Source organism: Triticum aestivum, chromosome 2D (genome assembly GCF_018294505.1).
Source record: "Triticum aestivum cultivar Chinese Spring chromosome 2D, IWGSC CS RefSeq v2.1, whole genome shotgun sequence".
Lineage (NCBI taxonomy): Eukaryota > Viridiplantae > Streptophyta > Magnoliopsida > Poales > Poaceae > Triticum > Triticum aestivum.
In genome coordinates, this window is record NC_057799.1 from 541,815,881 (window position 1) to 541,827,578 (window position 11,698).

The window sequence follows — 11,698 nt, forward strand, 5'->3', positions numbered from 1 at the left end:
TGGACGCTGACGAGGTAGATGGGCACATGCAGGACCAGATGGAAGAAGAAGACACCGATGTTGAAAGGGGTCATGCCGATGATTCTGACCAGTCAGATGAAGAAGAAAATGCAGAGGAGGTCCCGAATCCTGCATCGTGGAATCATGACTTCTCATTTGCAATGACCGTGAATGATGGACATGATTCAGCCTGGCAATATCACCAGAACAATATTGCGACGGGTGCTATGTATCCGAACAAGCAAGCCCTGAAGGATGCAATAATTAATTGGGCAATGTCCACGCAAAGGGTTTTCACAGCTCAGGTGTCCAGTCAGAAATTCCTGACAATGGTATGCAAGAACGCAAATTGTCCCGCCAGGGTGCACGGCTTTCTCCCTAAGTATGGCACAAGTTGGGTGATAAGTGACTTAGTTAATCACACTTGTCTTATTCTCTACATCCCTCAAGATCATGCCAACCTTTCATCCACGCTTATTGCTCGGTTGTTTTATGATGAGATAGTGCAGGGCAAAGCTATGGAAGTGAAGGCAGTCCAGACAAAAGTCTTCGCCAGGTTCAAGTATAGAATTTCTTATGGCAAGGCTTGGAGGGCTAAGCATGCGGCGCTTGAGAGGAGATTTGGTTCTTATTTTGATGCATATGACTCTGTTGTCCATCTCCTCCACACCCTGCAGCAGCGGAATCCAGGCACCTATATCGATATCCAAGACATGTTCATGCCAGAGTTCCCAACTGTGAGGGTGTTGCATCGTCTCTTCTTCTCTTTCGATGTATGCATCGAAGCTTTCAAGCATTGCCGACCGGTGATATGTGTTGACGGTACTTTTCTCACAGGCAAGTACAAGGGTCAGATCCTGACAGCCATAGGTCAAGACGGCCAAAATCAAGTCGTCCCACTGGCATTTGCTTTTGTGGAGAGTGAAAACATTGAAAGTTGGACATGGTTCTTCAGGAAGTTGAAAATATCAGTTGTGAAGGAGAAGCCTAATGTGTGCATCCTTCATGACAGGCATGCAGGTATACTCAGTGCGATAAGGACACTGACAAACCCAGCCCTGAGGAACAAGTTCCATGGCAGGACTTGCAGAGCCGTTGGTGCATGCGCCATCTGGGGGCTAATTTCTTCTCGCAGTTTAGAAATAAGAACCTGATGAATCTGTTCAAAAAACTCTGCAAGCAGAACCAGTTATGGAAGTACAATTTGATACGCGACAGACTTAATGTGTGCACGCAGAGACACGTGAGGGACAGGAAAGCTGCAAGAGATGCAGCGGTGAGGGCACATGTTGAAGCAGTAGCTGCACAGTTGGCAACAGGAACAGCGGCCGTGGAGGAGGAGCCTGTTGGGCTATGTGACCTGCCAGGCTTTGACCCACCTGGTACTAGGAGAAGGCTCGGGAGGTCGATTAAAACCTGGCAGTTCAGCCGACAACCAGGCCACCCCGTCCTGACCAACCTGGCAGTTCAACGTGGCAGCAACCACAGCACTATGGTCCCACGTCGAGCTTCGTGCTTTCTCCACAGCCACAGCAGCACGGTCCCTCATCGAGCTTCGTGTTTTCTCCACAGCCACAGCAGCACGGTCCCTCGTCCGGCTTCGTGTTTGAGCCAGAGTAGTCGTCACATCCAGCAGGTATGTGTCTTCATATTTATTGTTTTCAATATTAATTGACGCGACCTCATTCTTCATGATGAAACGTTCCATCGCGCAGGAGCATACGGATATCAGGCATCTATGTCGGCATCACATGATACGTGGGGGAGTGATCAACATCCCGAGGAGAACATATAGGCTCAAATGTCGCAGCACACCCAGTGGATGAACATGTTTTCGACTCCTCCACCAGGCCCCACACAGGATACACAGCATGACCAGGAAGAGTCTGAGATTCCTCCTCGTCAATAGGCCACCCGACAGGTGGGGATGGTCGCCGCTTCCAGATCCGCCTCCCTGCCAGGCCAGACGTCGTCACTGACGCTTCTATCTATCCGTACAGACATTACCATCTATTTCTGTGTGAGAATTACGTCTATTCTATGTATGAGACAAATGACTATGTACTTATGTATGAGACATATGCCTACTCTATTTTAGTACTCTGTTATCTGAACTACAAGATCATATTTAGATAGAACATAATGCTCATACAACAAGATATTACAAACAACTAGATAGAACTACATCTAAATTAAACGGTACGTACGACTGAACTTGCAACATACAGCATAAAAACTACATGAAGTCATCATCATCATTCTCGATCGATGCAGAACTCTTGCCCTTCAACGGTGAAGAACTCTTGCCCTTCGACGATGAAGAAGTCGTGCCCTTCGACGATGTAGAAACCTTGCCCTTCGACGATGCAGAAACCTTGCCCTTCGACGATGCAGAACCCGGAAGCGGCGGCATGAAGATATCATCTTCGTCCTCGCTCTCCTCAGTCCATAAACATGGATTATTTGCTGCAATCCTTCTGAAAGTTTCACTCTTCGGCACCACTACCTTCTTCCACCTTTCATGCAACTTAAGAAGTTCTTTACGTACCTCCTCATAGGTCCTTTCAGGCCACCCAGACCGACGTAATTCGTGAGCCAACTCATTCATTATGGTGTCACTACCGGTGAGTTCGTCCCATGGAACTATCCTATTGCCCATCCTGAAATCGGTAGCTAGCATCAGAAGAGTCCTGCTCATCCCAGGGTGAAAACTACGATCGAAAGGATAATGCGACATCTCAACTACACTACACTGGAATGCTTATCCACCTCCGTCTGAAGGGGGTTTTATAGGTAGAGAAAAGAAAATGGCGGGAAAGAACGACTGCAGTATGGCGGGAAAGAGTTGGCGGGAACATATGGCGGGAAACGGGTGGCGGGAACATATGGCAGGAAACGGGTGGCGGGAAAGAGTTGGAGGGAACATACGGCGGGAAACGGTGGATGAGAAACGGGTGGCGGGAAAGAGTTGGCGGGAAAATATTGAGGGGAAAGGGTTGCGCGAAAATACGTCATAGTTTTGAAATAAAAAATCTGTAATATCGTACGGGGCAAAAAAATCTGTAATATGGTGTGCATGCACCAGTCGGCCCACAGCAGGCCAATTAGTTCCTGTCGGCCCACAGCAGGCCGACTGGACCTTGTCAGCCCCCAGTTGGCCGACTGGACTTTACCTGGTGGCCGATAGGCCAATCGGCCAGCAGCAAGCGGATAGGACCCCAGGCGGCCTGCTGTGGGCCGACGGTGTATTATTTTTGAAAATCATTTTTTGGGCGTAATATTTGTGCAAATTAATAAAAAAAATATTATTAAAAAAAATTAGCTCGTATTTGGTTCGTCGGTATATCTTTCCAAAGTAGCGGTATATGCTAATTATCCAATGTTTGTGGCTAATTGGTTTTTTTTTGAAAAACTTTCAATTTACTCATCTTCAATCCTGACAGTACAAAACAAAGTTACGTTAATTCTATACACACTCGTAATTAAATGGGTGATTTCCACTGACCAATTTTTTTAACAGACAAACATGCCACATAAAAAGGAAAATTGGTCGCCCCACGCTTCGTCCGAATCAGCCCCGCAGCACCGTTGGATCGTGCCGCTTGACTGCCCCCTGACTCACAGCTTTTGGTCTCCTGCGAACCAAAAAATTCCTCCTCACCTCGCCCCGCCCTCGTACTATCACCCTCGTTCTGGCTCAGCTCCACCCCATCGGCTTGTAGCGGCGCCATTTATCACCTCGCAGCCCGCACTCACAACAACGCCTCGTCACGCTTGCAACACCTCACCGTCATGGCCTTAGCATCAACATTGTAAAAGAGGAACAGAGAGGGAGATTGGCAAAATTGATGTTATATATATGTTGGGGAACGTGGCATGCAATTTCAAAAAAATTCCTACGCTCACGCAAGATCTATCTAGGAGATGCATAGCAACGAGAGGGGGAGAGTGTGTCCACGTAGCCTCGTAGACCGAAAGCGGAAGCGTTAGTTTAACGCGGTTGATGTAGTCGAACGTCTTCGCGATCCAACCGATCAAGTACCGAACGTACGGCATCTCCGAGTTCAGCATATGTTCAGCTCGATGACGTCCCTCAAACTCTTGATCCAGCATAGTGTCGAGGGAGAGTTTCGTCAGCACGCGGCGTGGTGACGGTGACGATGATATGATCCGCGCAGGGCTTCGCCTAAGCACTACGACGCTATGACCGGAGGAGTAAACTATGGAGGGGGCACCGCACATGGCTAAGAGAACAATTGATGTGCTATGGGGTGCCCCCCTGCCCCCGTATATAAAGGAGTAGGGGAGGAGGCCACCGGCCTAGGGGCGCGCCATGGGGGGGTACCGACTAGGACAGCTCCTAGTCCTAGTCGGCCCCCTTCCTTTCTTTCGGAGGGGGGAAAGGGAAGGAGAGGGAGAGGGAGAAGGAAAGGGGGGGTCGCGCCCCCTTCCCCTTGTCCAATTCGGACAGCCCATGGGGTGCACGCGCCACCCCTTGCAGGCTCCCCTCTCTCTCCCCTATGGCCCATGTAGGCCCATTACTTCCTCGGGGGGTTCCGGTAACCCCTCGGTACTCCGAAAAATATCCGAACCACTCCGAAACCATTCCGGTGTCTGAATACCATCGTCCAATATATCAATCTTTACCTCTCGACCATTTCGAGACTCCTTGTCATGTCCGTGATCTCATCCGGGACTCCGAACAATCTTCGGTCACCAAAAACACATAACTCATAATACAAATCATCATCGAACGTTAAGCGTGTGGACCCTACGGGTTCGAGAACTATGTAGACATGACCGAGACACATCTCCGATCAATAACCAACAGCGGAACCTGGATGCTCATATTGGTTCCTACATATTCTACGAAGATCTTTATCGGTCAAACCACAATGACAACATATGTCATTCCCTTTGTCATCGGTATGTTACTTGCCCGAGATTCGATCGTTGGTATCCTCATACCTAGTTCAATCTCGTCACCGGCAAGTCTCTTTACTCGTTCCATAATGCATCATCCCGCAACTAACTCATTAGTCACATTGCTTGCAAGGCTTAGTGTGATGTGCATTACCGAGAGGGCCTAGAGATACCTCTCCAATACTCGGAGTGACAAATCCTAATCTCGATCTATGCCAACCCAACAAACACCTTCGGAGACACCTGTAGAGCATCTTTATAATCACCCAGTTACGTTGTGACGTTTGATAGCACACAAGTTGTTCCTCTGGTATTCGGGAGTTGCATAATCTCATAGTCAAAGGAATATGTATGTCATGAAGAAAGCAATAGCAATAAAACTTAACGATCATTGAGAAACAGTAAAATGGGGCTAGCTATGCCACCTCTCAGCGTTTTTACGTTGTCATCCGTCCGATCGTGCTCACAGGCGGCTGAGATCTCCTGGTCGTCTCGACTCTGCACGAACCGGGTAGGCCGACTTGAAAGGGCTGTTGCTCCGCAGGCCGATCTCGGTGTTCTCTCGTTGATCGGGCCTTCACGTTGCGGCCTGTGTATGCGAAACTGGCCCAACAACATTACGATCTCCCTTTCCCGTCGGCATCGACGACGCCGGCGCCGCCTCGGTTCCACTCGCCCTGATGCCTCCTCTTCCTCTCCCGTGCCCTAGCCGCGACCTGCTTCAAAACCCCTTTCGAGCGTCGCCATTCCGTGTCGTCCCTTTGCCCCCATCCATCCTTCTTGTGTCGTGCTCGCCGCAGGGGTGTCTGTCGTGGCCTCTTCTACGCTACATGAACCCTAGATATGAGTCTCCGCCGCCTCTTCCGGCAAGTGGCATCTCCCTCTGTTGATGGAATCAGATCCTTCGTCTCGCTGCATCTCCCAACCGTCGTGGATTGCTCCTGACTTCGCGAGCCATCGTCATCCCCGCCCTCGAGACAACCAGAAGTTCGTCGCTGTCCGTGAACATGGATCTCCTCCGCTAGCACCTCCACATGATGCACATCCTGTATCTCATCAATTGCAAACCACAAGCATGAGTGTTGCATCTCCTTCCACAAGGTAAGCATCCTGCAGGACACCTAGGTTTTGGCACGAACTATTTTGTGTGGGTGTGAAGCGTGGACTGTATGCGGACATCGAGTCGTTCCTGGGATTTGGTAGGAAGCACAGGCCCTGTAACTTCAAGAAGACGAACCATGAAGAGGCGGATCACCCTCTGACCGTGTCGGTAAAGAAGGCCATTCTATAGGTCATTGCTATGGTAGGCTTGTTGCTCAGTGCATCTGTGTTTACTATCGTTACATCATATATACACATATTGACATATGTAAACAATTCTTGCATGCATGTGGCTTGTGTGAATGATTATATGCTTTTATCTTTACAATGAAATTACCTATGCAGGTCATTCAAAAGGCAGTGACTATTGCCTCAGCTGTATCGACAACCCTGACCATGTTGAACAGATAAATAAGATATTACTAGATGTGAAGGTTCACCATAAGTTCTTGTTTTATACCAAAATCTAACAAGCTAATAATTATTTTGCATATCTCAATATATACCTTCCACTCTTTAGATAGTGTTTCATATGTATTGACTACTTTCTTTCAGTATATTGATTCAGTTTCTTTATAATTTATTTATCAACTATTTCACTTAATAAAGTTTAGAGGGATCACTTTTGGCTAACTATGATTTCTCTACTTTATTCTCAACTTGTTTTTGTAGTGCTTGATTCAAGGCCACATAGATATTAGTTACAGGGCCTCACGAATTATATACTAATATTTTTGATAATAGATTCCCCCAGTTTATGTATCATTAAGTCGATATGCTGCGAATTGTTCTACTGAATGAGATGTGAACTACTGACATGAGACAACTCGGGAGAATTATTCTCTTAACAGTGTGTTCATATGCAAGTAAGTTGTCGGTACTTCATTTACATGCATGTTGCATATAAGTTCCTTGCTTTAATTTAGTTCGCTGCATACTCAAATAAATCTTGCTCTTTCTAAATGAATGCAAAAGGTTATATGTGCATGCTTCACTAAATAGATAACCGCAAAATACAGGTTGGACATGCTTCACTATGATAAGCGGTACCCAACTGATTGTCACCTCCCTAGCTTCCATCATGGACGACTAGGGTGGCGAACCATGCCACTCAAGGCATCACTTTTTAGTTGATTGCTTGAAGATATTGGCAATTAGGTCTTTATATAATGTTGTGAAACTAGCACAGATGATGAAAGAGTGTAGGGTGATATACTTAATTTACCTGTAATCTACTAATATTTATTAGTTATGATACCAATTATATGAATCACAACAAATAATTTTCTCAGTATTTACTACCATGTCCAGTCGGGAATGCTATAATGATAGTTCTTAATTTGTTTACCATGTCTAATTGTGTATATTCTTTATATGAATAAACCATTTAGTCCCACCAAAAAAATCGTATGCTATTGAATTACTGGTTTGATGGATATTACCCCCAAACATACACTTTGTCTTTTATTTACTGTTGAAACAATTTGTATATTTCCATTGTTTCATGCATTTTTTCTATATCTATGTAGTTCTTTCCTTTATATGGACGGGCGCGGCAACGCGCGCATTTATGATCTAGTTATGCTAAGATAACGAATGGGTCTTGTCCATCACATCGTTCTCCTAATGATGTGATCCCGTTTATCAAATGACAACACATGTCTATGGTCAGGAAACTTAACCATCTTTGATTATCGACCTAGTCAAGTAGAGGCATACTAGGGACACTTTGTTTTGTCTATGTATTCACACATGTATCAAGTTTCCGGTTAATACAATTCTGGCATGAATAATAAACATTTATCATGATATAAGGAAATATAATTAACAACTTTATTATTGCTTCTAGGGCATATTTCCTTCAATATATATATATAGGAGTACATGACCAACTTGGAGTACATGACAAGCTGGAATAATTCCTAGTCTATCCTATATTTCCAAACTAATCACGATACTCAACATCCCCCCGGGGTCACAACTGTAGTGACGCAGATGGCGAGACTAGAAGAATCCGAAGGTAAGCGACGAACATCCCCCTCCCCCCCCCACACACCCCGCGTAGTCGATGCATCATGGAAGCATAGCTGGAGTGGAAAGCGATGAGGTTGCTCAAGAAAGCCAGTAGCCCTTTGTGCCGATGTCGAGGTAGCCGAGAGCGTAGGGTGGCGTAGTCGTGGTCGAGGTAGCCGTGTGAGGGACGCCATGGTCGATGTCGATTCTGGGTGACCGATGTCGAACTAGTCATCCTGGAGCCGCGGGCGCAAGGAGGCGTCGTGTTAGTCATGGGCGCAGTGCTGTCGAGGTAGTGGTGCGCCAGGAAGAAGAGGGTGTTGATGAGGCGTCGCACCGGGTTTGCCAAGCCCAGGGACACGTCATGGACTAAGGCACGCGTCAGTGTTTCCAGCACCGAACATGCGTAGACGGACGGAGTCGATGTTGACGAGGCGTCACACCAGGCTTCCCATGCCCGGTGACACGCCGTGCACGAAGGCACGTGTCGGTATTGCCAGCACCGGGCATGCGTAGAAGGGGACCAGGATGCGTTGTACGCCATGTCGAGGGGGCTAGCCGAGGAGAATTTGAGACGGTTGCGGCGTCAATCGGCGTGGGGCCGATATCGTACGTGGTTATCAGAGTAGACGAAGTGGTCGGGGAAGATGACGACAATGTTGGCAATGAGATATTGTTGGACAAAGACGAAGGGGAGGAGGGGCGGCGCGGCTTGGGTGAGCAAGCGGCAGAGGCGCGAGGGGCGGCGCGGCTCGGGTGAGCAAGCGGCAGCAGCGCGGCTCGGGTAGGCGAGCGATACAAAGGAAGAAGAATGGTGGCGGCAGCTGATGACCCACAAGTATAGGGGGTCAATCGTAGTCCTTTCGATAAGTAAGAATGTTGAACCCGACGAGGAGCAGAAGGAAATGATAAGCGGTTTTCGGTAAGGTATTCTCTACAAGTACTGAAAGTAGCGGTGAAAGATAGTTTTGTAGGAAGGTAATTCGTAACAGGTAACAAGTAGCAATAGTAACAAAGGTGCAGCAAGGTGACCCAATTATTTTTATAGCAAATGACAAGCCGGAACATTCCCTTATATAAAGCAAAGCATTCTTGAGGGCACATGGAAATTATCGTCTAGTCACTTTCATCATGTTTAACTGATTTGCGTTCGCTACTTTGATAATTTGATATTGTGGGTGGACCGGTGCTTGGATGCTATTCTTACTTGAACAAGCAACGCACTTATGATTACCCCTTCTCGCAAGCATCCGCAACTATGAAAAAAGAATTAAGATAACTCTAACCATAGCATGAAACATACGGATCCAAATCAGCCCTTTACGGAATAACGCATACACTAGGGTCTAAGCTTCTGTCACTCTAGCAACCCATCATCTACATACTTATTACTCCACAATGCCTTTCCTTAGGCCCAAGTATGGTGAAATGTCATGTAGTCGACGTTCACATGACATCACTAAAGGAAGCAACAGCATACATATCATCAAAATATCGAAGGAATACCAAATTCACATGATTAATTATAACAAGACTTCTCACATGTCATCAAGAACAAAAGTAACTACCAACAAATAATATTCTTGTTGAAAATCAGAGGGGTATTGAATAAATTTAAGGATCTAAACATTTAATCTTCCACCAAATAAACCAACTAGCATCAATTACGAGATGTAATCAACACTACTAGCAACCCATAGGTGCCAATCTGATGTTTTGATACAAATATTGAATACAAGAGATGAACTAGGGTTGAAATTGTTGGGGAACGTAGTAATTTCAAAAAAATTCCTACGCACACGCAAGATCATGGTGATGCATAGCAACGAGAGGGGAGAGTGTTGTCCACGTACCCTCGTAGACCGACAGCGGAAACGTTATCACAGCGCGGTTGATGTAGTCGTACGTCTTCACGATCCGACCGATCAAGTACCGAACGCACGGCACCTCCGAAGTTCTACACACGTTCAGCTCGATGACGTCCCTCGAACTCCGATCCAGCCGAGTGTTGAGGGAGAGTTTCGTCAGCACAACGGCGTGGTGACGATGATGATGTTCCACCGACGCAGGGCTTCGCCTAAGCTCCGCGACAGTATTATCGAGGTGTAATCGGGTGGAGGGGGGCACCGCACACGGCTAAAATATCGTATATCAAGTGTGTCCATGGGGTGCCCCCTGCCCCCGTATATAAAGGAGCAAGGGAGGAGGAGGCCGGCCCTAGGAGGGGGCGCACCAAGTGTGGAGTCCTACTAGGACTCCCTAGTCCTAGTAGGATTCCACCGCCCATATGGAATAGGAAAAGAGGAAGGGAAAAAGAGAAGGAAGGAAGGAGGCGCCCCCCTTCTCTAGTCCAATTCGGACCAGACCAAGGGGAGGGGTGCGGCCACCCTTGAGGCCCTTTTCCTTCTTTCCCGTATGGCCCAATAAGGCCCAATACGTATTCCCGTAACTCTCCGGTACTCCGAAAAATACCCGAATCACTCGGAACCTTTTCGAAGTCCGAATATAGTCGTCCAATATATCGATCTTTACGTCTCGACCATTTCGAGACTCCTCGTCATGTCCCTGATCTCATCCGGGACTCCGAACTCCTTCGGTACATTAACATACATAAACTCATATAAAAACTGTCATCGTAACATTAAGCGTGCGGACCCTACGGGTTCGAGAACTATGTAGACATGACCGAGACACGTCTCCGGTCAATAACCAATAGCGGGACCTGGATGCCCATATTGGCTCCTACATATTCTACGAAGATCTTTATCGGTCAGACCGCATAACAACATACATTGTTCCCTTTGTCACCGGTATGTTACTTGCCCGAGATTTGATCGTCGGTATCTCGATACCTAGTTCAATCTCGTTACCGGCAAGTCTCTTTACTCGTTCCGTAATACATCATCCCGCAACTAACTCATTAATCACAATGCTTGCAAGGCTTATAGTGATGTGCATTACTGAGTGGGCCCAGAGATACCTCTCCGACAATTGGAGTGACAAATCCTAATCTTGAAATACGCCAACCCAAAAAGTACCTTTGGAGACACCTGTAGAGCACCTTTATAATCACCCATTTACGTTGTGACGTTTGGTAGCACACAAAGTGTTCCTCCGGTAAACGGGAGTTGCATAATCTCATAGTCATAGGAACATGTATAAGTCATGAAGAAAGCAATAGCAACATACTAAACGATCGGGTGCTAAGCTAACGGAATGGGTCAAGTCAATCACGTCATTCTCCTAATGAGGTGATCCCGTTAATCAAATGACAACTCATGTCTATGGCTAGGAAACATAACCATCTTTGATTAACGTGCTAGTCAAGTAGAGGCATACTAGTGACACTCTGTTTGTCTATGTATTCACACATGTATTATGTTTCCGGTTAATACAATTCTAGCATGAATAATAAACATTTATCATGATATAAGGAAATATATAATACTTTATTATTGCCTCTAGGGCATATTTCCTTCAGAAATAACATGATGCTGGTGAAGATGTTGAGGAAGATTAGCCCTCTCATGATGAGAGAATAATTGGTGATGTTGATGGTTTCGATTTCTCCCTCCCGATGGGAAGTATCCCTGGCGGAATCGCTCCGCCAGAGGGCAAAAGTGCTCCTGCCCAAGTTTCACCTCGAGACAGCGACGCTTCG